Consider the following 26,532-nt stretch of genomic DNA (forward strand, 5'->3'; position numbering starts at 1 on the left):
CAGGTATCTCCTTGGGTTTATCCTGTATGGGACTCTTTGTGCCTCTTAGACTGACTATTTCCTTTTCCCTGTTGGGGAAATTTTCAACTATAATCTCTTCAAAAAATTTCTCATACCATTTCTTTTTCTCTTCTTCTTCTGGGACCCCTATAATTCATATTGTCCCAGAGGTCTCTGAGACTATTTTCTGTTCTTTTCATTCTTTTTACTTTATTCTGCTCTTCAGAAGTTATTTCCACCATTTTATCTTCCAGCTCACTGATTCATTGTTCTGCTTCAGATATTCTGCTATGGATTCCTTCTAGAGTGTTTTTAATTTCAGTAATTGTGTTGTTTGTCTTTGTATGTTTATTCCTTAATTCTTCTAGGTCTTTGTTAATTGATTCTTGCATTTTCTCTATTTCGTTTTCAAGGTTTTTGATCATCTTTACTATCATTATTCTGAATTCTTTTTCAGATAGTTTGCCTATTTCCTCTTCATTTATTTGGACTTCTGTGTTTCTAGTTTGTTCCTTCATTTGTGTAGTATTTCTCTGCCTTTTTATTATTTTTTAACTTATTGTGTTTGAGGTCTCTTTTTCCAAAGCTTCAAGGTTGAATTATTTTTTCTTTCTGGTTTCTGTGCTCTTAAGGTTGGTCCAGTGGTTTGTGTGAGCTTCATATAAGGTGAGAATTGTGCTGAGTTTTTGTTTGTTTGGTTGGTTTTTTTTCCTCTGATGACAAGACTGAGTGAGGTGGTAATCCTGTCTGCTGATGATTAGGTTTATATTTTTGTTTCATTTGTTGTTTAGATGAGGCTTCCTGCACTGGGTACTGCTCATGGTTGGGTGATGCCGGGTCTTGTATTGCAGTGGTTTCCTTTGTTTGAGTTCTCACTATTTGGTACCTCCTAGGGTTAGTTCTCTGGTAGTCTAGGGTCTTGGAGTCCATGCTCCCACTCCAAAGACTCAGGGCTTGATCTCTCAGGAATGAAGATTCCACAAGTGGTTTGTTATGGTATTAAGTGAGATTAAAACAAATATACAAAAACGAGAAACCAAAGATGAACCCCAGACAAATGGCAGTTACAAAATCAGGCAAATAATAATTATAATAATGGAATATACACATGTACATATACACCCATGAGCAAAGTCAAAACAGTCCAACAAAAATAAAGTACAGTAGGTTGATCCAACAAACAAAGTAAATAAAAAAATTCTATGTACCAGTTAAGAACAAAACTAACTACAATACAAACTAGAAAACAAAACTAAAGCAAGGTGCCAAGTGGAGAATAAAGCAATGAAAACAAAACTAACAAATATGTTGAGAGGAAAGGAAAGAAAGAAAGAACAGATATGCAAAGTTAAATAGAAGTAGAAGAAGAAGATATATACATTAAAGATTAATTGCTAGGGGAAAAGAACAGTAGGAAAGGCAAACAAAGGAATAAATGTAGAAAAGATGTAATAGATTAAAAAAATTAAAAGTTAAAATTATAAAAAAGAGAAAAAAAAAGGAAGAAGAAAGAAAAAAGAAAAAAAAAAGGAAAACTCCACAGAACTGCAAAAGCCCAACGTAGATGCAAAGGTTTATAACAGCAATAAAAAGTGTGACTGAATATACACATATACATATACATCCATAAACAAAATCAAAACAGTTCAACAAAAATAAAGTACAGTAGAGTGACCCAGTGAACAAAGGAAACCAAAAATTATGTCTACCAGAACAAAACTAACTAAAGCACAAACTGGAAAACAAAACTAAATCAAGGTGTCAATTGGGGAATAAAGCAATGAAAATAAAACTAACAAATATGTTGAGAGGAAAGGAAAGAAAGAAAAGAAAGAAAGAATAGATATGCAAAATTAAATAAAGGTAGATAAGATTTATATACATTAAAGATTAACTGCAAGGGGGAAAGAACAGTAGGAAAAGCAAACAAAGGAATAAATGTAGAAAAAAAAATAATAGATTAAAAATTTTTTTAATTAAAATTAAAAAAGAAAAAATAAATAAAATTAAATTAAAAAAGAGAGAGAGAGAGAAAAGGAAAACTCCCCAGAACTGCAAAAGCCCAACATAGAGGCAGGGGTTTATAACAATTATAAAAAATATGGCTGGGAAAAAAAAAAGAAAAAAAAGGTCAATTAGTGCCAATAAAACCAAAATAATGCCAAAATACAACAGAGGGGGGAGAAAAAGGAGAAAAAGATCCAAAAGAATCTACAGAACAAGTCAAAACATAAGAATAATATATGTATTTTTTGAGTCACTGCTGTCAGAGTCCTTTCCGTCGCTGGGAATCACAATCCACCTCACCTCCCTAGGATGCCCTCCAACCCTGTGCTGATCTCTGGACCTGCTGTGGGGGCAGCTCAGGTTCTAGTCTGGTCCTGCTCCTCTGTGTTCTTGCCTCCAGTGTCCGCAGCTATCAGAACTAGTGCGTTTTCTTTTGTGGGAGCTCTCAATGACCTTTTATATGTTCCATAGATACAGAGGCTGCTTAGTTGATTATGTGGATTTAATCTGCAGCTTGTACAGCTGATGGGAAGGTTTTGGGTCTTCTTCCTTAGTCACACTGCCCCTGGGTTTCAATTGTGGTTTTATTTCCACCTCTGCTTGCGGGTCGTCCACTGGGGTTTGCTTCTGAGGCTGCCCTGGAAGACTTGGGTCTGCCCCAGTGAAGGCCAGGCATGGAAGTGGTGCAGCTGCTTGGGTCACAGAGGTTCTGGAAGCACTAGGTACTCAGGGGAGTTGGTGGCTAGGGCAGCAGGAAACACAGTGCTCTAGAAAGGTATTGCAACCAGTATTGGCCAATACACTCCAGTATTCTTATCTGGAGAACCCCCCTCCTTGACAGAGAAGCCTGGCAGGCCACAGTCTAACAGGCACGCGAAGAGTCAGACAGGACCGAAGCAACCCTGCATGCATAGAGGCAAGACTTTTTTGCTTGTGGCAGCTCTGCCCCAGTGAGAGTTGAGTGTGAAAGTGGCACAGCTGCTTGACTTGCAGGGACCCTGGCAGCACCAAGTGTGCAGGAACACGGACTGCCTTTGTGGCAGGAGTTATGGCTCTACCAGTCTTTTTCCGAACCTCTCATAGCTGGCCATCAGAAGGCCTCTCTGGCCATTCTTTCTCCGTAGCTCTGCCCCTTCAGGCCCTTAGAGGGCTCCCTTGCCTGGGGTCCTTCTCTCTGTTCGGCGCATCAGGCACATAGAGGGGGCCCCCCTGGCTGGGGTCCTACTCAGTAGTTCAGTGCATCAGGCATTTGATGGGCCAGCCTCTCTATTGTTCAGCGGCCTATGCTTTCCTGTGGGGAGAGGCTATGGTGATGGCTCCACCTCCATGCGTGACTCAGCAGTATTGTTTGCTTCCGTGGCTGTTCCGCTTTCCTTCACAGGCATTTCCCACCACAATCTCCTCCCTCACATCCCCTTGATCCATCTCTCCACAATCAACAGCAGCCCTTGCCCTGTGATTGCTCCACAACCCCTAAACTCCAGCTCCCAGCCACTGCACCTTCCAGGGGATCTACGTCCCTTTCCAGGGTACGTATGGCTGTGGCAAGCACTGTCTGATTCTCATTCCATTTAGGCTGCCACAGATCAGCTGTTTTTTCACTTTCAGCCTTAAATGTTTCTCCTCTGACTTAGACAATTGCCCTGATGTGGGGATCAGATCCCTGCTTCCGTTCCCCTACCCGCCAAGGGCAGGTCCAGTCCTACTAACACTCCTGTTTTCCCCCCTAGTTCCTTCATTCTACCGAGTTTTGTGTGGGTCTATATATTCTTTTCTATTGGTCAGGTACTACTGTCTACTCTCAGCTGGTGTTCTGTATGTACTTCTGAAGCGTCTGAAGGTGTATTCCTGATGTATCCGTGGAGAGAGATGTACTTCACATCCACCTACTCCTCTGCTATCTTGTTCTCTCAAATTCATTCCTTTTTATAGCTGAGCAATACTTCATTGTATATATGCACCACAACTTCTTTATCCATTCATCTGCCAGACAGCTTTAAAGAACAAAGGTGGACTCTATGGACCCTCAACGCCCTTTGGAAAAATAACCTGGATACCTTGCTTACTGGGTTCCCAACAGCCTTACCAGTTGAGTAAGAAAGGCTACTTTTTGGTGGGTACAGGAACCTCAAGACATTTTGGTCCTTGAAAAGAGAGGGATCTCCACCCTGTTATTGGCCACATGGAGAAACAGGGCCCAGAGAGGTGTTCCTAGGAACACAAAAGGACTCTGTGTTTCAGTTCCCAGACAAAGCTCAGGGTGCATCCATGTCTGGGCTGATGGGCATCCAACATCATCTTTCCTGGTGCTTCCCTGGGAGGGTGAAGGCCAGAACACTGTCCCTCAGGAAGACATGGGGACACTGAGGCCAGAGGAGATATGGATCTCTAGGACCACCCTGGCACGGGTGAAACCCAGATGCTGGGCTCTCTGATAGTGTGCTCATGGAATGCTTTCTGAGGCAGACAGAGCATAGGGAAATTTGGTCAGAATGAAAAATGATTTATATTCCAATGTATTTGAAAAGTGGGGGCTTCCCAGGTAGAGCTAGTGGTAAAGAACCCACCTGCCAATGCAGGAGATGTAAGAGATAGGTGGGGAAGATCCCCTGGAGGAGGGCACAGCAACCCACTGCAGTATTCTTGCTTGGAGAATCCCATGGACAGAGGATCCTGGCGGGCTACAGTCCCTAGGGTCACAAAGAGTCGGACATGACTGAAGTGACTTAGCAGGCACGTATTTGAAAACTAGAGGCTTGGCTGTGTTCACAGATTCTGTATTCATTCACTTATTCATTCTCTCTTCCTTTCTCTTTCTCTCTCAGTCCTGGAAAAGCAGCTTGTCTCCCTGTAGGCACAAAGCCATCCTGGGACAGAGCCCATACACATTTCCTCCTCTGGGGCTACTGCTGCCTGCGGCAGCGTGCAATCCAGAGGAAAGCATCATGCGGGATGCAGTCCCAGTGTTTGTGGCTCTGGGACCATTGTTGTGTTAATCACATGCCTTTACAAGGAGAAGCCCAACACTCAGCAGCTCTTGGAATCAGTCCTGAGCTGAGCTCAGCTTTGCATCCTGTGATGAGAGCAAACCATCTTGCTTAATGCACGGAAACAGGAACTCATGCGGGTTCCCACTGAAATCTGCTGGGGCTCAATCATGTTTTTTCTCTTCAGAAGCATACCTCCTGAGTCAGAGCATGGGTTAGAAGCTATCGCTGACCCTGCAAGGGGGTGTGTGAGACTGGGTCGCAGACTGTCCAAGCTTGGAGAGTCTTCCATGGCAAATACAATTACTATTAGGGGAATTGCCTAGGAGGATTAGGCTGGGATCTCCAGACACCTTGATGAGCTGAGACTCGACTTGAGAACAATCATATGGCTTCCCATTGGCCTGAGGAAGACACTCATGCCCTTTTATTCTTTCCTTTAAAGCATCAATCAAATGACACTGAGAGCCCAGTATACTGCTAGGCAGTAGCCTCTATAAAAGCAGCTCTGTGATGGCTTCCCCAACTTCTTCCTAGCTCTGTTGTAACAAAACTTAGAAAGATCAAATGAGGCTTTTTCATCTAAGGACGGTGATGCAACCAGGCAAATGGTTATCAGAGTAGCATCTTCCTGTAGCACCAATGAGGATAGCATCAATGAGGATACTGTAGCCATTGCCTTAGATTTTAGTGTCCATCCTACTAGCCATTCAATAAATGTTGTTGAGTACCTACTTTATACCAGATCCTGGGCTAGGTATGGCCTTGAGAAGACTGTAGTTCAATAGGGAGATAGTGATGGAAATAGAGTGAATTGTCACAACTTCTAGTTTAAGGCAACAGAAACACAATTCTAAATGCCAGAGGTCAAGGGGGTATTTGTTGGTCAAGGACAACAAGGAAGGGTTCTGAGTTAGTTGTTCTGTGTGTCCCCCAAGTTCCACCCTTCACCCTTCCCTGCCCTGATCTGTCGGGGAAGCTGGTCCTAACTATGCCTCAAAGCACTTCCTCAATTTCTGGTTGAGATTAGGGGGAGAGAGAAGTTGGGATTTTTCTCCTGCTTCTGTCCTGCTGGCCTGTGGCCCTCGCAGAGGCTGAACTTCTCTCAGGATACAGACCCTGCCCATGGATGATTTCCCTTGGAAACAGCTCCCCCTGGCTTCCAGAAACCTTGCTTCCTCACTTTGTCATTCAAACAATCCCAGGGATAGACTTCCTACCCTTGCTAGTCCCTAGGGTTCTTCAGCATCCCTGTGGATCCCCTTCAGCTACCAGCACCTCTGAGGATAACTCTAGACAAAGCTTTCTTCAGTCATCCACAACGTGTGTGCCCTTTGGTCCCACGTGGACCCTACCTGACTCAGGTGTGCCAACAACACTGCAGGAGGCAGATGGTGTGAGCTTCTAGAGCAGCAGGAACCAGATGATTGAACATCACTGGGTCCCCTTCACTCCTGCACTGACCTTTTTCTTTCCCACAGGGAATCAACTTCTCCAAGTATCAGGAAACAGAGGCTGCATACCCCTAGGGTCTCTTGTCAGGGACCCTCAGCCACTGGAGATGATCTCAAATTGGAAAATCAGTGGGAAAGGTTCCAATTGGCTTGGCCTCAGTCAGGTGACCACATAGGGATAAATAAATGAACATGGACGTGAGGGTGGGCTTACGTGTCCACTGTGAGATGCTCATAGAACATGTTAATTGGGAGTTCCTCAAGGGCAAGAACCAAGCCACTGTCACCTTTGTATCCTCAGTGCCAGACACTGAGTGGGTGCCGAATAGGTGTTTAATGAAAGAAAGAAGGAAGGGATCATGCAGAGAAGCACGTGGTGAGAGAAAAAGGGCTTCTATCCCAGCTCAATAGAGGCTTCACATAGTAGATGATGTCTGAATTGAGTCTTATTTTTATTAGTAAAAGTTATCCATGCAGAGTAACAGAGTGAGAAAAGGGGAGGGAACAGAATTCTAGGAGAGGGAAGAGAATAAATGGAGACCTAGAAGAAAACAGACTGAGTGTGGTTCAATTTTGCTGCAGAATGAGAGGATTTTGTAGCAAATGTGACAGTGTTAGTTGCTCAGTTGTGTCCGACTCTTTGCAACTCCATGGACTGTAGCCCACCAGGCTCCTCTGTACATGGAATTCTCCAGGCAAGAATACTGGAGTGATTGCCATTTCCTACACTAGGGGATCTTCCTGACCCAGGGATTGAACCTGGGTCTCGTGTCCCCTGCATTGCAGGCAGATTCTTTACAGGGAAGCCCCCTTTGTAGATGAGAGAGGACTTTCTCTTGTAAGGAGAGGAAAAGGAAGGCAGTGAAGGACCACCGTGGCCTCTGTCAATGCCAGGGTCTGGATGATGGATCTCAGAGCAGAAATGGAGCACTGGGAGGAGAGTGATGGGAGGTGGTACAATCCCTCAGGGGAGGTCAGGTCAGCATCCTCACAGCACTAAGGCTAGGAGCAGGGGCCCCACACCCTGCCTGTCTGAGCATCACTCCGGGCTCTGACACTTATTAGAGGTAAGATTTTGGGTGAGTCATTGGGCACAGAGAAGCAAATGATGGTGATAGATGAGATGGTACTGAGCATGCTCATTCCAGCCTCCTAGAATTCCACAGAGGGAGCCTCTGGGTCAGCTGGCTGCTGCACTACCTGGTCTCCTGGGGACACTGTGAGGTATACCCCAGTTCAGGTAGATCCTCTCCCTGGGAAGAGGAGATTCCTGAAATTGGGTATGGATACTCCTGTCTTGGACCCCTGAAGGCCTGGCCTAGACGGTGGATGGGAGCGGAACCTGCAGTTCTCCTCCCTGAGTGACCTGTGGGGAGTCTGGTCCACAGGAACCTGACTGTCTGGGAAGAGCCCTGGGTCCTTTAAACAGGGCACAGGGCAGCTGAGCCGTGCTGGCCTGGAGGACTGGGACACAGGGCCCAGGAGGAGCTGACCTCAGGAGAGCAGGCTTCTCATGTGGTATTAGATGGGATTCGGACCTTCCTGAATCTGCTTCTGGGTCACCTGCTTGCTTTGAGTAAGATCCAGGTCCCAGGGAATGCGTACCTGCATGGAGGTGGCACTGCAGTCTCCAAGATTTCTGGTGCTGTGCTGTGCTTAGTTGCTCAGTCGTGTCTGACTCTTTGCGACCTCGTGGACTGTAGCCCACCAGGCTCCTCTGTCCATGGGATTCTCCAGGCAAGAATACTGGAGCGGGTAGCCTTGCCCTCCTCCAGGGGATCTTCCCCAACCCAGGGATTGAACCCAGGTCTCTTACGTGGCAGGCGGATTCTTAACCATCTGAGCCACCGAAGAAGCCCCCAAGAGCCCTTAAGGAGAGACAAAGGGCCCTTTGATGATACCACCCATGTGGTATACCACTTGGTTCACCACCTCTGCTAGGAGCCTTCAACTTGAAGGAGAGTTTGACAGGCGGGAAAGCACATGCTGTTTTAGGAAGCCCCAGAGAAATGAGTTCCATGTTAACTCAATGCTGCAGCACCTGCCCAAGGGGAGATGCCCCTACATCTGTCCCATGAGACACTCTGTGCTTCTGTCAGAAATGGCTGCAGAGCCACAGGTCACCCCAGGACTCGCTGCATCCTGGAGCTCGTGGAAGCAACCATTGTCATATGGCGCACCCAGGGGACCCAGATGCAGGAAAAGAGACCTTGTCTGGAGCCTTCTAGCATCTTCCTTACGGCAGAGAGATGGAAAAACCACCACCTGAGCTGATCTGCTCCAGCCTGGTGGTTCTTGGACCCTCCCTGCAGGTCTGCACCCCAGAAAGCTCAGGTGGTCCAAGTCTGAAGTGCCTTCATCCTGGGCCCAGCAACTGGGGCTCCTAGGAGATCACTGAGTCCTTGTCAGCCTGTGAGTCAGCCTGACACTTCTGCTTATCTCTATTCTTATCTTTCCAAAGAAAAGACCAGAAGTTACTGGCTCTAAGGCTGCAATTTCTCTTCTCTCTTCAAATGGTAGAGTGATGTACTACATGAATGGTATTCCTGAAATGCACAATTAGAAGTGAGCCTGGGTGTTTACTTTCTGGATCATCATCCCTGATTTGGGCACAGGTGTCTGTGTATCGCTAATGGCAAAGAACCCACTTGCCAATGCAGGAGACATAAGAGACACGGGTTCAATCCCTGGGTTGGGAAGATCCCCTGGAGGGGAGCATGGAAACCCACTCCAGTTTTCTTGCCTGGAGAATCCCATGGACAGAGGAGCCTGGCGGGCTACAGTCCATAGGGTCACGGAGTCTGACACAACTGAAGCGACTTAGCATGCAGGCATGTCTATGTATCTGGGCTTCTTGGAGCCTTTTCAGGAGCTGCCTCTCAAGGATGGACTCAGATGTCTGCAGCATAAATACTGACGCTTGTTCAGAAAGATGAAGCAGATGCCTGAGTGTGAAAAAATATTATTGTACTCCTGGGCTGTATCATTGTGACAGTTTTATCTGACATGTAGATGGACAATTGTTCCTAGAAGTGAAAAGCAAGCTAGAGGGTATTGTGCCCATAAATCACCCACAAATAGAGATCTGACATTCCATAGTAGTGAGCATTGACTTGTGAGTGTGCAGATACAGGGAATGTTCATTTTTAAGTGTCTCACCAGGACAAGAGTCAGACTAGTTCTGCATCGCAATCGTCCTTTCCAATGACAACTTCCTTGCATGAGCCTGGGTCTGGTGCATGTCAGGAAGAGGGGTCCCATGTCTGGATGATTAGAACTCTGTGAGTATTTAGACACAGAATCCTGTCTGCCCCACAGGAAGCTTCACCAGGTGGTGTCAGAGATAATGGAAGGGAAGGACTGTTCAAGGGAACAGTGTGTTTGGATTTACATTGAGAGAGCGGACAGTTGACACATGGATCTTGTGAAATGCATTAAATGGCTGTGATTGTGACAAATAATAAAAGCAATGACTGTTAAGGAGAATAAAGCAGCCCCAAAACTACTTAAAATAGCATCAAACATTCCTTGTGGACTCTCCTGGCTGCCATGGCATAAATGTTTTAAAAAGCAGTTTGCTTCTATATGGAACTGGCTGTTATCTCTTTGTCTTAAAATTTTCAATCTGTATCATCCAATTACTTATGGTTCTCATGGATCTAAAATTCTGTTTGTTTGAAATCATCTGTCTGAGTTCTCTCCCTAACCTTGTCTGTGATCACCCAGCTGAAATCACTCAAGTTCTCCCTCATTCATTTTTATGTATTTCTTTAGCCTTGCCATTTATTATGTTAATTTATTTTTAATTTTACTTTTAATTTTTTTATTGAATTATAGTTGATTTACATTATATGTTTCAACTATACTGTATTTACAATATTATATATTTCAGGTATATAGCATGACCATGCTAACCTGGAGGACCAGGACAATCAATTAAAAATTGATTCACAATTTTTAAAAATTATACTCCATTTATAGTTATAAAACATTCCCTGTGCTGTTTGGTATATCCTTCTAACTATTTATTTGTACATGGTAGTTTGTGTCTCTTAGCCCTCATCCCTACTTTGCCCCTCCCCCATTCCCTCCTGCTGCTGCTGCTGCTAAGTCGCTTCAGTCGTGTCCGACTCTGTGTGACCCCATAGATGGCAGCCCACCAGGCTCCCCCGTCCCTGGGATTCTCCAGGCAAGAATACTGGAGTGGGTTGCCATTTCCTTCTCCAATGCATGAAAGTGAAAAGTGAAAGTGAAGTCGCTCAGTTGTGTCCGACTCTTAGCGACCCCATGGACTGTAGCCTACCAGGCTCCTCCGTCCATGGGATTTTCCAGGCAAGAGTACTGGAGTGGGGTGCCATTGCCTTCTCCGCCATTCCCTCCTAGTACCCACTAATTTGCCCTCTACACTTGTGAGTCTGTTTCTTTTGTGTTGTATTCACTACTTTGTTTCAATTTTTTAGATTCCACATTTAAGTGATAACATACAGAGTTTGTCCTGCTTCCCTGTTGACTCAGCAGTAAAGAATCCACCTGCAATGCAGGAGACACGGATTCAATCTCTGGGATGGAAGATCCCTGGAGGAGGAAATGGCAACCCACTCCAGTATTCTTGCCTGGGAAATCCCATGGACAGAGGAGCCTGGTGGGCTACAGTCCATGGGATCACAAAAGAGTCAGGCATGACTTAGCAACTAAAACAACAAACATCATCGTCATTCTCTGTGTTTGTCATTCTCTGACTTATTTCCGGAAGCACAATACCTTCCAAGTCCATCCATATTGCTGCAAATGGCAAAATTTAATTCTTTTTATGGCTGAGTATTGTTCCATTATATACATGTGTGTATATATATACATTTGCATATATATCGCTTTATAATCACCTTTTTCATCCACTCATCTGTTGTTGGACAGTTACGTTGCTCTGGTGTCTTGGCTATGGTAAAGGGAAAGGAAAGGGAAAGGGAAGTCGCTCAGTCGTGTCCGACTCTTTGCGACCCCGTGGACCGTAGCCTACCAGGCTCCTCCGTCCATGGGATTCTCCAGGCAAGAATACTGGAGTGGTTTGCCATTAAACAGTGCTGCTAAGAGCCATGGGGATGCATGTATCTTTTCAAATTAATGTTTTCATTTTCTTTGGGTGTATGCCCAGGAGTGGAATTGTTGGATCATATGGTAGTTCTATTTTTAGTTTTCCAAGGGCCCTCCATACTGTTCTCCGCAGTGGCTGTACCAATTTACATTCCCACCAACAGTGTACAAGGGTTCCCTTTTCTCCACATCTTTGCCAATATTTGTCACTTGTGTTGTTTTTTGATGATAGTCATTTTGACAGATATGAGGTGATATTTCATTGTGGTTTTGATTTACATTTCTCTGATGACTAGTGGTGTTGAGCATTTTTTTCACGTGCCTGTTGGCTATCTGTATGTCTTCTTTAGAAAAATATCTGTCCTGGTGTCTTCCCATTTTTAATTGGGCTGTTTGGTTTTTAGATATTGAGTCCTGTATATATATTTTGGCTACTGATTCCTTATTGGTCATATCATTTGCAATTATTTTCTCCTATTTAGCAGGCTGTCTTTTCATTTTGTCGATGGTTTCCTTTGTTTTTAAGTTTAATTAGGTCTCACTTGTTTATTTTTGCTTTTGTTTCCTTTGCCTTAGGAGACAGATCTGAAACAATATTGCTGCACTTTATGTCCATACTTTCTTCTAGGAATTTTATGATTTCCAGTCTTACATTTAGATTCTTAATCCACTTTGAGTTTATTTTTGTATATGGTGTTAGAGAATGATTAATTTCATTTACAAGTAGCTGTTTTTTTTTTTCCTAGCACCACTTATTAAAAAGACTATTTCTCCATTGCGTAGTCTTGCCTCATTTTTCATAGATTAATTGACAGTTTATGGTTTATTTCTGGGCTCTCTGTTCTGTTTCAGTGATGTATGTGTCTGTTTTTTGTTTGGGCCATTACTATACTTTTCTGATTACTGTAGCTTTTTAGTATAGTCTGAAGTCAGGGAGCATGATCCCTCTAGCTCTATTCTTCTTCCTTAAGATTGTCTTGGCTCTCAAGGGACTTTCTGTGTTTCCATACAAATTTAAAAATTATTCATTCCAGATCTACGGAAAATGCCCTTGGTACTTTGATAGGGATGGCATTAAATCTATAGACGGCCTTGGGTAGTATGAGGGGGCCTGGGGACCCCGTGACCAGACTCAGGATGCTCCCAGGCAGTTTCTCATCTACTGCACATCTAGGTACCCTCTGAGATGGGGTCTCGGTGGGTGGGCAACTCAGACTCAGGTCAGGTGCTGGGTCATGCCAAAGCAGTCTCCAGGGCTGGTAATTCCACAAGGGGAAGGTCACTGATATCCCAGTGGCGGCATAATACTGTGAAGAAATGACTGATGTATTTTTGCCTTGGCCATCTCCCTTACCCTCCCCCTTCCACCCCCAACCACTCCCCAGCCCCCACACTGGGTCATTGCCCTTGAGGCTTCTGCTCCAGGGGCAGTCCTATGGGAGGAACAGAGAACAAAGGAACAATATTATTGTTTTTAAGAGGTTTTTCTCAAGTACATCATCCTGTTGTAATGCAGAGAAACTTGGGACAATACCTTCAGAGTCAGTTGCTTCTCAGCCCCCGATAGGTCAAGATTATCTCTGGGTTGAAGAAGAGAATAATCCAGAAGAAAGATGAGAGACATGGCCTTGTATCCAACACCTCCACAAAGTCAGTTGTGAAATGGAGAGTGACAGGCACCCCTGTTAAATTTGAGGTCTGAACACAGAGGGGACTTGGGTTTGCTTCCTGCCTGGGATTCTGGAGGCAGTGACCTCATGGGACTCCACATAACCAGAGTGAGGATGCAAGCAAGATGGCTGGTGGGGTCTCAGGGCAGAGGGCACCCAGGAGAGACCCTTTGGGTTCTCACATCCCAACATGCAGAGAAGAACATGATGCACCCATGTCCCATAGAATACAAGGACCTACAGCAAAGGAAAGGACAGGGCACCAGCTGTGCTGCATCAGAGAATGTGCCACCAGGCACACTGAGCATTGTAGGAACAGATTCCGAGTGAGGAAGTATAACTGAGCAGGAGGCTATGGGCCCTTCCCAGGACAGACCCAACCCCTCCACCATGTCTTCCACCTGCCTCTTGTCTGCAGAATAAATTTAATTTAAGAAGTGATAAAATGCAGAACAAAAGGAAAATGAGCAAGACAAATTAATAATAGTAATAGTTTAGCCAGTAAACAAACTCAAGAACTGTTAGCTCTTCCTCAAGGACTATAGATAATACTCTGAGCATGTCTTCTGAGCTGTTTTGCAGATATTGAAACCCCCACCAGGTGGGAGAAGTTAACTGTCTACTGCCCACATGCACAAAGACCCCAGACCAGTTGAAAGCTGAAAGGCTAACTAACCAGAGGTTTATGGCTCAGATAGTGTTCCAATCATATGTGAGACGTGACGCTACTTGGAACCTTGTGATGGAGACCATTATCTCTGAAAATAGAAATTTAACTCTCTCTCCCACACATAGCCCTTTCCTTTTTCCCTTGTATAATTCCTGAGCAGAAACGAAGGTGGAAAATTGGTTCTTTGGGACATGAGTCCACCTTCTCTCAGGATTGCCAGCTTCCTCAGTAAAGCCTTTTACCAAACCTTAGTCTCTCAGTATTAGATCCTTGAGGTATGAGCAGCCAAACCTGAGTTCAATAATCGATGTGCTTGGTCAGAAGCATGAGAGGTGACAGCTGAGGGTTCCACTCTGACTACATGTGAAGCAGTAACATAGAGGCACCTAGGGTGGGAGGGAGAAAATCCTCAATTGTCTAGAAAAAGTGTCTACAACTCTGAATTGATGCCTTTCTCTTGGAAGGGAATCTATTGTGTTTTACCATTTGGCAGAGAGAGGGCTCCAGAGACAAACTATATTTAACTTTAAAAGAATCAAGTTATTTTACACACTTGAGTTCATAGCTTAGCAATCTGTGCCACCTGAGTGTGCTTTGGGAGAAATGGTTATGTGCAGTGTAAAAAATGTCAAATTTGCTTAAGAGCCCTAGAGGAACAAAAACTTTTTCCTTAACCAAGAAATAGGGTTTTCCCAGGGCTGAGGAGATTGTTTTGGGTCTGACACCATTTTGAGTCTGGAGGGTGGGTTCAGAGGGGATGTTCAATCACTTCAGGGTGGGCCAAGGGGCTGCTTACCCGAGTCCTGGGAGTAGCTGAGCTGGGAGGAGATGGGAGAAACAGAGTACAGATGGAGAGACGAGGAGGAAGCGAGACAGCTGGGCTGGGAGGAGAGGTGTTGGGTTGGGGAAATCACAGGTGAGGTCCTGATCCATTCCTCAGCCTCCTGACTTGGGGGCAGACTTCGGGGTAGCTGCCTCCTCTTAGTCCTGTGAGGAGGGAGGAAGCTTCCTATTGCAGGAGGAAAATGCAGCAGAGCTTCTCCATCAGACTCTTGAAAGGTGTTTTCATCCATCAGTTCCTTCATGCACTCAGGAGTTTCATACACTATGTCCTTGACACTGCAGATAATGGTGGTCGAGGATGACAAGGTCCCTGCCCTCTTAGGAAACAGACAATGAGCAATAAAGTGAGAAGAAAGCCAAGACGATTTTAGACAGTGACAGCTGCCACGACAGGAATAAGGACAGTGGTGAGATGGGGAATAATGTCATTTATGCAAGAGGTGACTCTACAGCTTCTTAGCTGCAGACCATGGGTAGGTAACTAAACCTCTCTGAGCCTTGTTTTCTTCATCTGTAAAATGGAGATGACAGCACATATCTCATTGGGATATTGTGATGATGATATATCTGATCATAATTGTACCTTAGCAGTTGTTTGGCACATAGTAGGGGCCTGATACATGGTGATCATTATTTTTCAGCAAGAATTCTCCTTGTCTCTCTCCATTTCTTTCAACTCTGACTAACTTTCAACTGTTTTAGATCTTTGTAGATAACCAGTGGCTGGTATAGAAATCTTCTAGAAGAACAATGCCTCCTGAGAGAACAGAGACTATAAAGGAGGAAAGTTTAGCAATTAAAAGAGTAATAATAATGACATCTAGCATGCATTGAGTGCCTATAATCTTTCAGACTCGGTGCTAAACTTAGTATATATATTGACATCTTATTCTATGTGTTGTATCTTATCATAATTCCAAGTTGACAGATGAGGAGATTGAAGCTGAGAGATTAAGTGACTTTATCAAGGCTGTGCAGTTGGTTGAGGGTTGGGACAGGGCTCCTGCCTGGCTGATTCCAGTCTCTACACACCTCACCATATGACAACCCCTCCCAGGGAATGGGGTTATTTTACAGGAGAATCCAAGGAGGCTGAAGGGCATTGAACAAAACACAGCAGATCTGAAATCTGTGAAGGCTTTTAGGACCCATGATGGGCTGAAAGAGAGGCAAACAGAGAAAAAAACATATCTTCTGATGCTGCCAATGATAAAAAAAAAAAAACCAAGATCTAAATGGTGACATATCTTTCCATGTCAACCTTACTTGAAAGATAAAGTTCCTGTATATAACAAGAAAGAAAAATTTTTAAAGGATAAAAATGTAAATTGAAGAAGAGGTTGCATTTTGACGTTTCTCTTCTCAAGAAACAAGCTTTGTGAAGCTGATATTACAATAAAGTGTTAGGATTATACACAAGGATGGTGTGTGAATGTCTGTTGCTACTTGAATCCTCAAAAAACATCATACTATAAATTCAGTTATGAAACCAAGGCTGATGACACATACAGTAGCCCTGGGATAAGGAACCCTGAGAAAGCCTGCTAAGAAGAGGGCAATGGAGTTGAAATTGTTTTGCTTTTTATCAACCCTCTTCATATCACTGACATTAACAAGCTGCACTTGACCTCCTCAGCAAGAATGACTCACTGAGGAAATCAGCCTCTTACTCAGTGTGGGGGCCCTGGACACACACCAGGGTCTTGTCCCCCTGCCCTTGAGCACTCAGAGCTGAGCTGGGGGTCAGGGGTGTCAATGTGTCATTCTCATGGGCAGCATCAGCTCACCAGTCCCAGGATCATCTTTGCAGCTGGTGTCTTGTACAATCAAATATTCACAGCACTGAATAAACAGTGGGTGAAGTCCATCATTCTTTATGCAGTTGAGGGCATTGTGGGAATATCACCGGGTGATTCAAACGTTCATGGATCCCCAGACTGATGGGCAGACCCTATAGCAGGTGATGGTGGTGCTTTGCCGGAGGTTCCTTGACCACCTCAAAGAGCCCCCATCTGTGTGTTCCCCCCAAGTGTCTCACACCCAATCCCACCCCTGTCCAGGTACAGACAGCTGGGCATCCTGGACAAGGACTGTTGGGGGGGGGCCCTCCTGGGGGTTCTCAGTGAGGAGATGGGGGAACCAGTTGTGAGAGAAATGGGAGATGAGCAGACACGGTTGAGGGTGGGGATGGAGTACTCACAGGAGCGAAGATATTCCCACATGAGGCCATTAACACATTCTCACTCCACGGGGCCACTAACACCTTCGTCCGCTCAGTCTGTTTCCACTGGTCTTTCCCAAGCGGGGCTGGGAGCCCTGTGAACAAGTGACAGTCTACATCTGGGTGGGTTTAACTCAGAGCTCCATGGAAATTCTGAGGACATTTTCAGAGCTCTCTCGGGCTGATGAGCCACAGATTGCTCAGAACCAGGTGCTGAGAGCACCTGGCCCAGGTAAAAAGGGGACCGACAGACAGGTGACCCACAGGTCTGAGCTGGAAGGTGGGGCTTCAGGAACACATCTGCCACTCAGCTTCTACCTGAGAGGAGAGACAGCCCAAGACAAAAAGGCCCTGATGACGGCTCCTTAGAAAGCAACTCTGAACTCTGGTCCTGCCTGGCCCAGTGAGGCCTGTGCTGTGGGACGTGGTACATGGAGCTGTCCCCACACTGGGTGATCCCTTTGTTAAACCACGGAAGATGAATTAAGATACCAACATGCCTGGAGGTGTCCCGGGGATTCAAAGAATCGAAGATGGAAACCATCAGTGTCAGGCCAGGAATTAATTCTGCCATGTCACCACCCACTGTTAGGAGGACTCATTCAAGCTAAATAGGAATCAAAGGGTGACCTGCCAGGAGGGGAATAAAGACCCTCATGACAAAGTGGCAGTGCCCAGGATCTCGCTGCATCAACTCGAGCTATAACTTAAAAACTTCAGTTGACGGGGGGGATCTGGGTCTGGGGAGGCATGGACAGCCATTTTGGGAGCGCCTCCTAGCTGGTTAAGCTCCGGGCATCTCCCAGTCTGTGCCGCTCTCTCTCCCTCCGTTTTCCCTTGTATAACAAATCGTTTGAGCACCACTTAGAGCATCACTGACTTGTCATCTCCCACGATTCTGTGGTTGCATTGCAGGCAGGTCCTGACTGCTGATTCTTCTGCCCCCATATTGCCTTGACTGGGGTCACTCCCTCAGCTGCATCCAGCAAGTGGCTGGGCAGAGCTGGAAGGTTCTAGAAGTTTCTTATGTGACTGCCACACTGTTTTCAGCACTACTGAAAGCCACCCAGGTAATTCCATCACCAAGGACACAAAAGGTTCCCTAGAGACCACTTTATTTCCAAGACAAGAATTCAGGAGAGGAGTCTGTCAAGTGAGTGAATACTGTCAAGTGTAGCTTCCTTCTCATCTGAAGGATGGTTCTGATCCACAGGGCTTGGGGCTGTTTTTCCTTGAAGTCTGGGCAGCTGGGATCTCAGGGGATGGTTCCCTCTGAGCCCAAACTTAAGACTGTCATTAAACTTGTCAAATCTTCAGCCCATGGCTCCCTTCCTCCTTCACTCTTGATCTCGGCTAGAAGAAGGGAGACTTGAGATATTCTGAAAAACACGGTGTTTTCTTCACTAATTCCCAAGAAAAGGGAGCCAGAGAAACTCATGTCAGGTGGGGGGGGTGGGATTTAGGGAGTTTGTCTGTGGCTCCATGTGATGCCCAAAGCTCATCGTGAGTCTGATGAGGTGACAGGTTCCCATGGGTGACTGTGGACCAAAAGCTCAGCCCTCCCACCCCCTCCCTCCTGCCCTGCAGAGACCTGCACTTCCTCACCTCCATCTGCTTCCGTTCTGCTGGCTTCTCATTTGCACAAACATGTGCCCGAGAACCATTCATTCACAACACCATTTCTCTGCCACACCCACCCCTTAACTACTGGCCACACCCGTTCTCCACTCACAGAGAACCTTCCAGGGAAACACGTGCAACAGGAGGTTTTCATGGAGCATCTAAGGTGTTTTCCTTCTGGTGTTCCTGTCACTGTGGTCACCCTACCCACCCAGGTGGGTTGCATTCAGGGGCTCAGGGGAGTTTCACAAGGAGTGCCCCATCCACGTGCCCATCCTCCTCCTACTAGACCCCCCACTGTGTTTAGATCACACCCAGCAAACTGAAAATAAACATTACCCGTTATTTATCTGAAATTGAAATTTAACTGGCATCCGTTTATTCGTGAAATGTGACAATTCTATCTGGAGTGATTTGAGTGTGTCCCCCTCCTGCCCCTCTGCAGCTGACAATGCTTGTTTAGACGTGCACTTGGGACCCTGGCCTGAGTGTGTCTTTATAGAAGAGGTTCCTGTGATGTGAACTATCGCTCCGCACCAAGGTCTCTGGTTGGCAGGTGCGGAGGACGCTGTGGTCTGTGGAGAGATGAGGTGATGCAGAGGGCTTGCTGTCCTCTGTCCTCTAGCATGTTCCTGGGGAGATGCTGACATGAGCCCACGAAGGACACATAAGAGGATGTTCTCTGAGCTTGTGCAGCAGCCAGGAGTCGGAGGCTTCCTGGGAAAATGGAAGGAAATGTGGGTCCCCCCTACCCCCGAGCATGATGCAGCTGAGAAAAACAATGGAGACACTGTGCACTTAGCAACGTGAGCATCTGCTCAAAACATAATTATTTGTAAGAATAAAAAGCGGTGTAAACAGAACGAAATATGTAACAGAAGAACATCAGTTTATATTTAACATATATTCCCACAAAACAGCGGTGGACATTTTACAAGAACACATCATACACTATAAAAAGATAGTCATCAAACACAGTTCAGGGATTCCCTAAGGAGGAAATCTTAAGAAAGAACATCAATAAACACACTCATATAAATAACACAAAAATTCAATAAAAATTAAATACTAGTAAACACAATTTTGTGATTTCTTAAGAGCAGGAGAAGGGGTTTCTCAGGCTGCTCACTGTTAAAGAATCCGCCAGCAATGCAGGAAACACAGAAGACGTGGATTCGATTCCTGGGTGGGGAGGATCCCCTGGAGGAGGGCATGGCTACCCACTCCAGTGTTCTTGCCTGGAGAATCCCATGGACAGAGGAGCCTGGTGGGCTACAGTCCACCGGGTCTCAAAGAGTCGGACACAACTGAGCACACAGCAGCAGTAAGAGCGGGAGAGGAATGGACTAAAGGGGAATAAAGAAATAATAAAACCAGACGGAATCCACGTGCGGACAAATGACACAGAATCTGTGCGATGTGATTAGTTCAATCCATTTGTCTTGTGGTCCAGGAAAGAGGGTGAAGATGGAAGTGGTGAAAGAGGGGCTGTGAGACCCACGGAGGCCCTTGGAGGTGGACATCATTCTGTCTGCTGCTGCTGCTGCTAAGTCGCTTCAGTCGTGTCCGACTCTGTGCGACCCCATAGACAGCAGCCCAACCAGGCTCCCCCGTCCCTGGGATTCTCCAGGCAAGAACACTGGAGTGGGTTGCCATTTCCTTCTCCAATGCATGAAAGTGAAAAGTGAAAGTGAAGTCTCTCAGCCGTGTCCGACTCTTAGCGACCCCCTGGACTGCAGCCCACCAGGCCCCTCCGTCCGTGGGATTTTCCAGGCAAGAGAACTGGAGTGGGGTGCCATTGCCTTCTCCGTCATTCTGTCTAACCCTGGTCAACACAGAACAGTGGGGCCCCGCCCCTCCGGCCTGGTCCCGCCCCATGCTGGCCCCGCCCTCATCTTCCCACCTGGGCCTTCCCCACGTTGCCCACAGCACACCTGCCATGAGTGCAAATGGTCTGGCAGTGGGTGTGATGGCCTTTCCTCGGTGGGGTGCAGTCCAGAGCTCCCACAGCTTCCAGTCAGCAGATATGAGTCGGGGACCAAGCCCCGTCCCTGGTGCAAACCTAGACCTGCGGAGGTGGGCGATGCACAGCTCTGGGACCCTGGGCGTTTGCCCCCTTTCCACTTCCCCGGCTGTCCTATCTCCCGCCCACCTGTATGGAACCCCAGCAAGAGCAAGGTCCTCCTGGCCACCGCCTGAGTAGACACCTGCAGTAACGGGGGTCCCCAGAGTTCCTTCCCCAACACCCCCACCCCTGCTCAGGCCTTCATGCAGGGAAACCTTCCCTGACATCCGAGCATCGGCATTCTGTGCACAGAGACAATTCTGTGAAAACTAAAAATGATGGATGGTGGTTGACGCCAGACCAGTGGTGTCAGCAATTTTCTGCTTTTCTCATTTTGTTTCAATTTTGCCTCAAATAGTAAGAGTTTAGCCTCAGAATAATGAGTCCCCATCTGCAGAGGTGTCCTTGAGAGAAGGTGTGTGGGCACCAGGTGTGGTCTAGAGCCTGCTTCCCTCTCCAGATTTCCAGGGTGGGCGGTGCTGAGGGAGGGACGATGCCTCTGAACCTCAGGCTCTCCTTCTGTCCAACCAGTCTGACGGGATTCATCTCCCAGGGCTCTGGGTGTCATGTCCTAACCTCTGTGGAATGTGTCCACTTCATCCATCTCCACTGCTCCCCTCCCATCACACGTCACATTTGTCTAAGTGAAAGTGAACTGTTAGTCACTCAGTCGTGTCCAACTCTGCAAACCCATGGACTGAAGCCCGCCAGGCTCCCCTATCCAGGGAATTGTCCAGGTAAGAATACCAGAGTGGGTGCCATTTCCTTCTCCAGGGGATCTTCCTGACCCAGGGATCGAACCCAAATCTTCTTCATAGCAGGTGGATTCTTTACCATCCACCACCAGGGAAGCCTTTGTCAGGTTACCTGCAATGTCTTAACTGCCCCCTCCCCACCCCATTCTCTGCTCTGTGGCTGGAGTCATCTTTTAAATACTGAAGTGAATGAAGTCATCTCCTCACTTAATCCCTTTAGTAGTTTCCCATCACACCAAACCTCAAATGCACTAAAGGCAGCATCTAGATAGAAAAGTGGAGACTGGGTCACACCTTGGGTGGCAGAGCTGAGAGGGCAGAGGAGGTGACTCAGGCTGGAGAAGCAGACGGCGGGTGATGGCAGATGAGAGCCACAGCAGGACCCGCTCCGCACACCTCCCGGGGCAGGGAAGAGTGGGGAGCAGAGCCCAGGAGACACTGTTCTCCCACCTTGGAAGGACCCCTTGGGGAGCCATAGGACCATGGGGAAGAGTTACCAGCCAGGGTCTGGATCCCTGAAGAGGGGGCTCTGTAGACAGCGAGGTTAGCTGGAGGGACACCTCCTCTTTCAAAGGCCCTTCCCACCTCGGATCCCCACCAGAGCATCTGTGGTCAGGAGCTGGCAGGGTGCTGCTCAAGGGAGCGTGTTCACAGACCCCAGGCCCCTTATACAGAGCAGGGAGGGATGGGCAGGGGTCTTTGTCAGCAGGAGACCTCCATACTAAGGCTGCCAGGGCCCTTGAGGACCCCCCTCCCCCCCAGAGTACATCCCCCACTCTGGGATGTACTTCCACACACTCTCCAACACAGGCTGTGGTCTGGCCTCCCTGGATCTTGTCTGTCCCCAGGTCGCCCTGTTTCTCCCCCTTTGTGCTCTGACCTCCTGCCCCTCTGCTTTCAAGGCTGCCCTGCTGTTCTGGTCAGCCCTCCTCACGTCTCGCCTCTCAGCTCCAGCCTCCCTCCCCAGGGAAGTGCTACCTGCCCTGTGTCCCTGGGGTCACATTTCCCGGGCTGTCCCCTCCTTCATCATACCCAGCACAGCTGACAAGGTGACCTCTGGTCAATACTCTGTCCTCTAGACTCAGGTCCTTATGCTCAGGGACCACCCTTCCCTGCTGCCTTGCACAAAGTAGGTGCTCATTAAATACTTGTTGGGGGACTGGGAAGTGGGATAATGGGATCTTAGAGCTGGGAGAGGATCTGGGTCTGGCTGGACCATCCACACAGCCCTTCTGTCACTCTGAGAGAGTCCTGCAGGGAGCTAGCCCTGGCTACACAAAGAGGTGCCTGTGAGTGAGAAAGGAATAGACAGAGGGGCTGGGCCAGCTCAGGGGGCCAGGAAGCAATTAGGGGCCAAAGCCAGAGCAACACTACAGAGGTGTTCATACTGTAAGGAACCCCGAACAGCACTTGGGGCCAGCAGCTCTAGGGCCACTCTGTCCTGGTGAGTATGAAAGTGGAAACTTGTCTTGCTAAAGGGCCTGGGAGCTGCTGGGGAAGTGGGGGATATGGAGCTGGTGGCAGGAAGTGTGTGGTCCACAGAGGACAGAGGATGGAGGGAGTTATCCATAGGTCATGCTCCTTCAGTCCTGGACAGCGGGGGGACAGTGATGGGCCTGGAGGGGTCGTCCCGTCACCCTTCTCCACCTCCCCATTCCATTAGGAGGTCTGAGCCACCCTAGCCTGATCCACTCTCCCCAGGTCCCCATCTGCTGCCTGGTCCAAGCAGCCGCCCTCTCCCACGTGGGCAACTGTAGGTGACTATCACACACCCACGTCAAGCTGTGTCAGTTCAGACATGTGCACTTGGGAAGAAACTAAGAGGCAGGCACGTGTTGGGGTATCAGGAGCCGGTGGGGACGCTGCCCCCCAGGGTGAGGGAGGGAGAGCTGCCTGGGAGTCTTGTGTGTATCTTCACGCTCCTATGGAGACACGAATGTCTCCTCCCTTACACGAATGTCTCCTCGTGCACCTCGTGGGCTGCGTCCTGGCACAGGGAGTGCTGGGGCAAAACTACCTTTATAAATCTCTGGAATCACCCATGAAACTCAGTGCCCACAGCTTTGCAAAGTGCGTACAGAATAGATGCAAATGCATTCAGAATGCAAAAGACATAGTGAAATGAACAGCGTATCATAAATAGTACATGCGTAAATTTAATTTTACAGCTCATTTTGAATTATTTCTCTTTTCTTTCTGGCAAAATGCATACATTAGAATTCTTATGAATTAAACGTGGATTTGGTGAGAACATGGTCATTCAGCCTCAGAAGGGCCAGCAGAGAACAGGCTCCACTCTGCACTGTCACAGCCTCAGCCCCGGCAGGGGCACATCTCACTGCAGCCCCAGGAACTAGTGATGCTCTCACTGGAAGCTGGCCTGGAAGCTCCTCGGGAGATGCTCCATGTACTGGGGTCCGAGAGGCTGCAAGCTCACTAATCTGGTGGAGGCTCAGCTGCTGAGCTGCTCTTCTGCCTGCCTGTCTATGGTCAACTCTGCTACACGTGTCTCCCATCCTCCTGAGAGCAGACGCTGTTGTTTGCTGTTCAGTTTCTCAGTCATGTCCAACTCTTTGCAACCTCATGGACTGCGGCATGCCAGGCTTCCTTGTCCTTCACCATCTCCCAGAGCTGGCTCAAACTCATGTCGAGTCGTTGATGCCATCCAACCATCTCATCCTCTGTCGCCCCCTTCTCCTCCTGACAGCAGAGATACATGGAGCAAGTCCAACTGTACAAATCTTTCCAAACTCGTGGTAACATCTATCCGTTAGTACTTCATTGGCTAAACCCCTTAGATGACCAAGTCCCAAGTTCAAGGGCACAAATACTCCATCCGTGAAGCTCGGGACAGAAGGGAAACAGTATTTCTGAAAAGCCATCTAATCTCCTTCAGGCACAGCAATGTGTGGAGCCAGAGACTCCCTCTGCTCCACTCACAGCCCAGACCTGCTGTGTCCTCAGCTGGATGCAGATGTTACAGCCCCCACTGCGCACTCTGGGAGCAGGTGTGGTGATTCCTGATCCATGCGGTCTTGTCTCTGCCTTCTGTGGTGACCAAAATCAGCTTAAAGCATGTGTGTCAGTTCCTAGCAACGTGCTGCTGACTCTGCCATCTCAGGAGCCCCCAAATCTCCAGGTTCAGGGCTGCTTTACACGATTAGAAATCTCTTCACCAGGAATGGGATTACTTCTCACATTTCTGATGATTTGCCGGCATAATCAGACCATCCCACTGAGGATGGTTTTACAGATGTGCCTGTGCTCTGAATGTAAAAGCTTATTACAGTCTGATCGCTCCTTGTGAGTAAATGCATCACAAATTACTGTTCGGGAGGAGTTTATGGAAGGACAGTTTTTCTTTCTTAGAATCCTCTGATCAGAGATATATTTTTTCATATTGGAGTCATAAAACATCCATAAGTAGTAATTCTGTTTGTTATATATGAGTTGTAAATTATCTGTTAAGTGTATAAAAGCATGAGAGCCTGTAGATGCCTGGCATTTTCAGAGAATGCAATAGAGAACACATCCATTCCTACTGCTTTCAAGATTCTCAGCACAGTGAGGAGCCAGGGACTTGTAAGCTGGAAGACATAGTGGTCAGCACCACTCCCTCCCTGTTCACCTGATTAAAGCCAGTCACAGGCTCAAACCCAAAAGTCAAAGTGTGGGGACCCTGCAGGGAGGGGTAAGGGACTGGGGCCTTGGCTCAGTCATCTTGAACATGGGGAAGAAATGCACAGAGCTAATCCTGCCCTCACAGGTGAGGAAGCAGGCACAGACAGGTATGACTGCAGCATAATGGTCAGGAAGACCACTCCCCAACCTAGGGCCAACCGTACTCTTGTGTTACAGTTCCAATCAAAAATAGAGAAGTGAGACGTTGATGATATTCACAGGTTTTCCAGATGAGAACTGCAGAAATTGTTTAAACAGATATTAAAAGAGAAAGATTAACACCAGGGGCTCCTCACTCCTGGAAGTTCTAAGTGTATATGTGAAGAAGAAAAGTGATGGGCTGAGAAGCAAAGGTTGAAATACAAGGTGGTGATGAGTACAGAAAATTTTGCATTTGTTATAAGGCTAAATAATCACTGTATAACAATGATAACATCCAAAGAGGAAACACAAAGTCAAACAGAGCAAAAAGGATGTGTATTAATAGCCCACAGCAATAGGGTAATGATTAAAATTAATTAATAAAGGAGGTTATTATTAATTAATTAATAATTAACTTATAAAGGAGGTGAAAGTGTTAGTCACTCAGTCATGTCTGACTCTTTGTGACCCCATGGACTGTAGCCTGCCAGGCTCCTCTGTCCATGGAATTCTGCAGGCAAGAATGGAATGAGGAGCCATTCCCTTCTCCAGGGGATCTTCCCAACTCACAGATTGACCCTGGATCCTCTGCATTGCAAGCAGATTCTTTACCATCTGAGCCACCAGGGAAGCCCTAAATAATTAGTATAAAGGAAGTAGGGATACTAATTAATAGCTGTGCTTCTGGGACTGAAACCCAGCCCCCTTCAGCTGGGACTTGAACCCAACATCCCTGACTTAAGAGGGGATTGGAACCCCCGTCTTCTGATTGAAATTGCTCAGCTGGTGTCAGGACTTATTTACGGAGACTCAGGTTTTTTTTCTTGGTGCAGAAGGAATTCAGTGAGAGGCAACAGGACAGGGCACTTGTGAGAGATACAAGTGGGCAGGCAAGGGAGTGCAGCGCTGAGAACAAAGAGTGCTACATTTTTATAGTCAAAGAAATAGTGGGGAATCGAGAAGACCACCTTCTTCCTCACTCTTGGGTATATGTCAAGGTTTATATCATTAGTTCCTCCTTTGGCCCTATATGGTCTAACTGGGACTGTCATGGGGCCATTTAAATCATATATATATTAGCAGAAGAGTGGTGACATATACTGAAATATGGTAATTCATCTTAGGTTTCAGTATAATGTCCCCTTTCACCTGGTTTCTTTTCCCTTTCACCTATATTCCTGCTTTGGCTGCATGGAGAAATGTTACTCTTCAAGGACCATTAACTCCCTGACTTCTTGTAACAAGATGTTGACCACATACCTCTTGTCTTGTACTTTATCTACACATGTAGCTTGTTGCTTGGTTACTGGATTATTTTCTTGAATGG

At 47.0% G+C, this 26,532-nt stretch overlaps 1 long non-coding RNA gene across 1 annotated transcript; it reads right to left on the reverse strand.

Moving 5' to 3' along the window:
- Positions 1-13,007: 13,007 nt before the first annotated feature.
- On the reverse strand, positions 13,008-17,985 carry LOC145525135 (uncharacterized). The gene is made up of 4 exons (XR_014068032.1): positions 17,824-17,985; positions 16,923-17,038; positions 14,676-15,039; positions 13,008-14,265 (listed from the first exon to the last, which is right to left on the reverse strand). It is a non-coding gene; the product is annotated as an uncharacterized LOC145525135 (long non-coding RNA).
- Between the last annotated feature and the right edge of the window lie 8,547 nt (positions 17,986-26,532).

This window comes from Giraffa tippelskirchi, chromosome 11, assembly GCF_054371585.1.
Source record: "Giraffa tippelskirchi isolate mGirTip1 chromosome 11, T2T-mGirTip1v1.2.pri, whole genome shotgun sequence".
Lineage (NCBI taxonomy): Eukaryota > Metazoa > Chordata > Mammalia > Artiodactyla > Giraffidae > Giraffa > Giraffa tippelskirchi.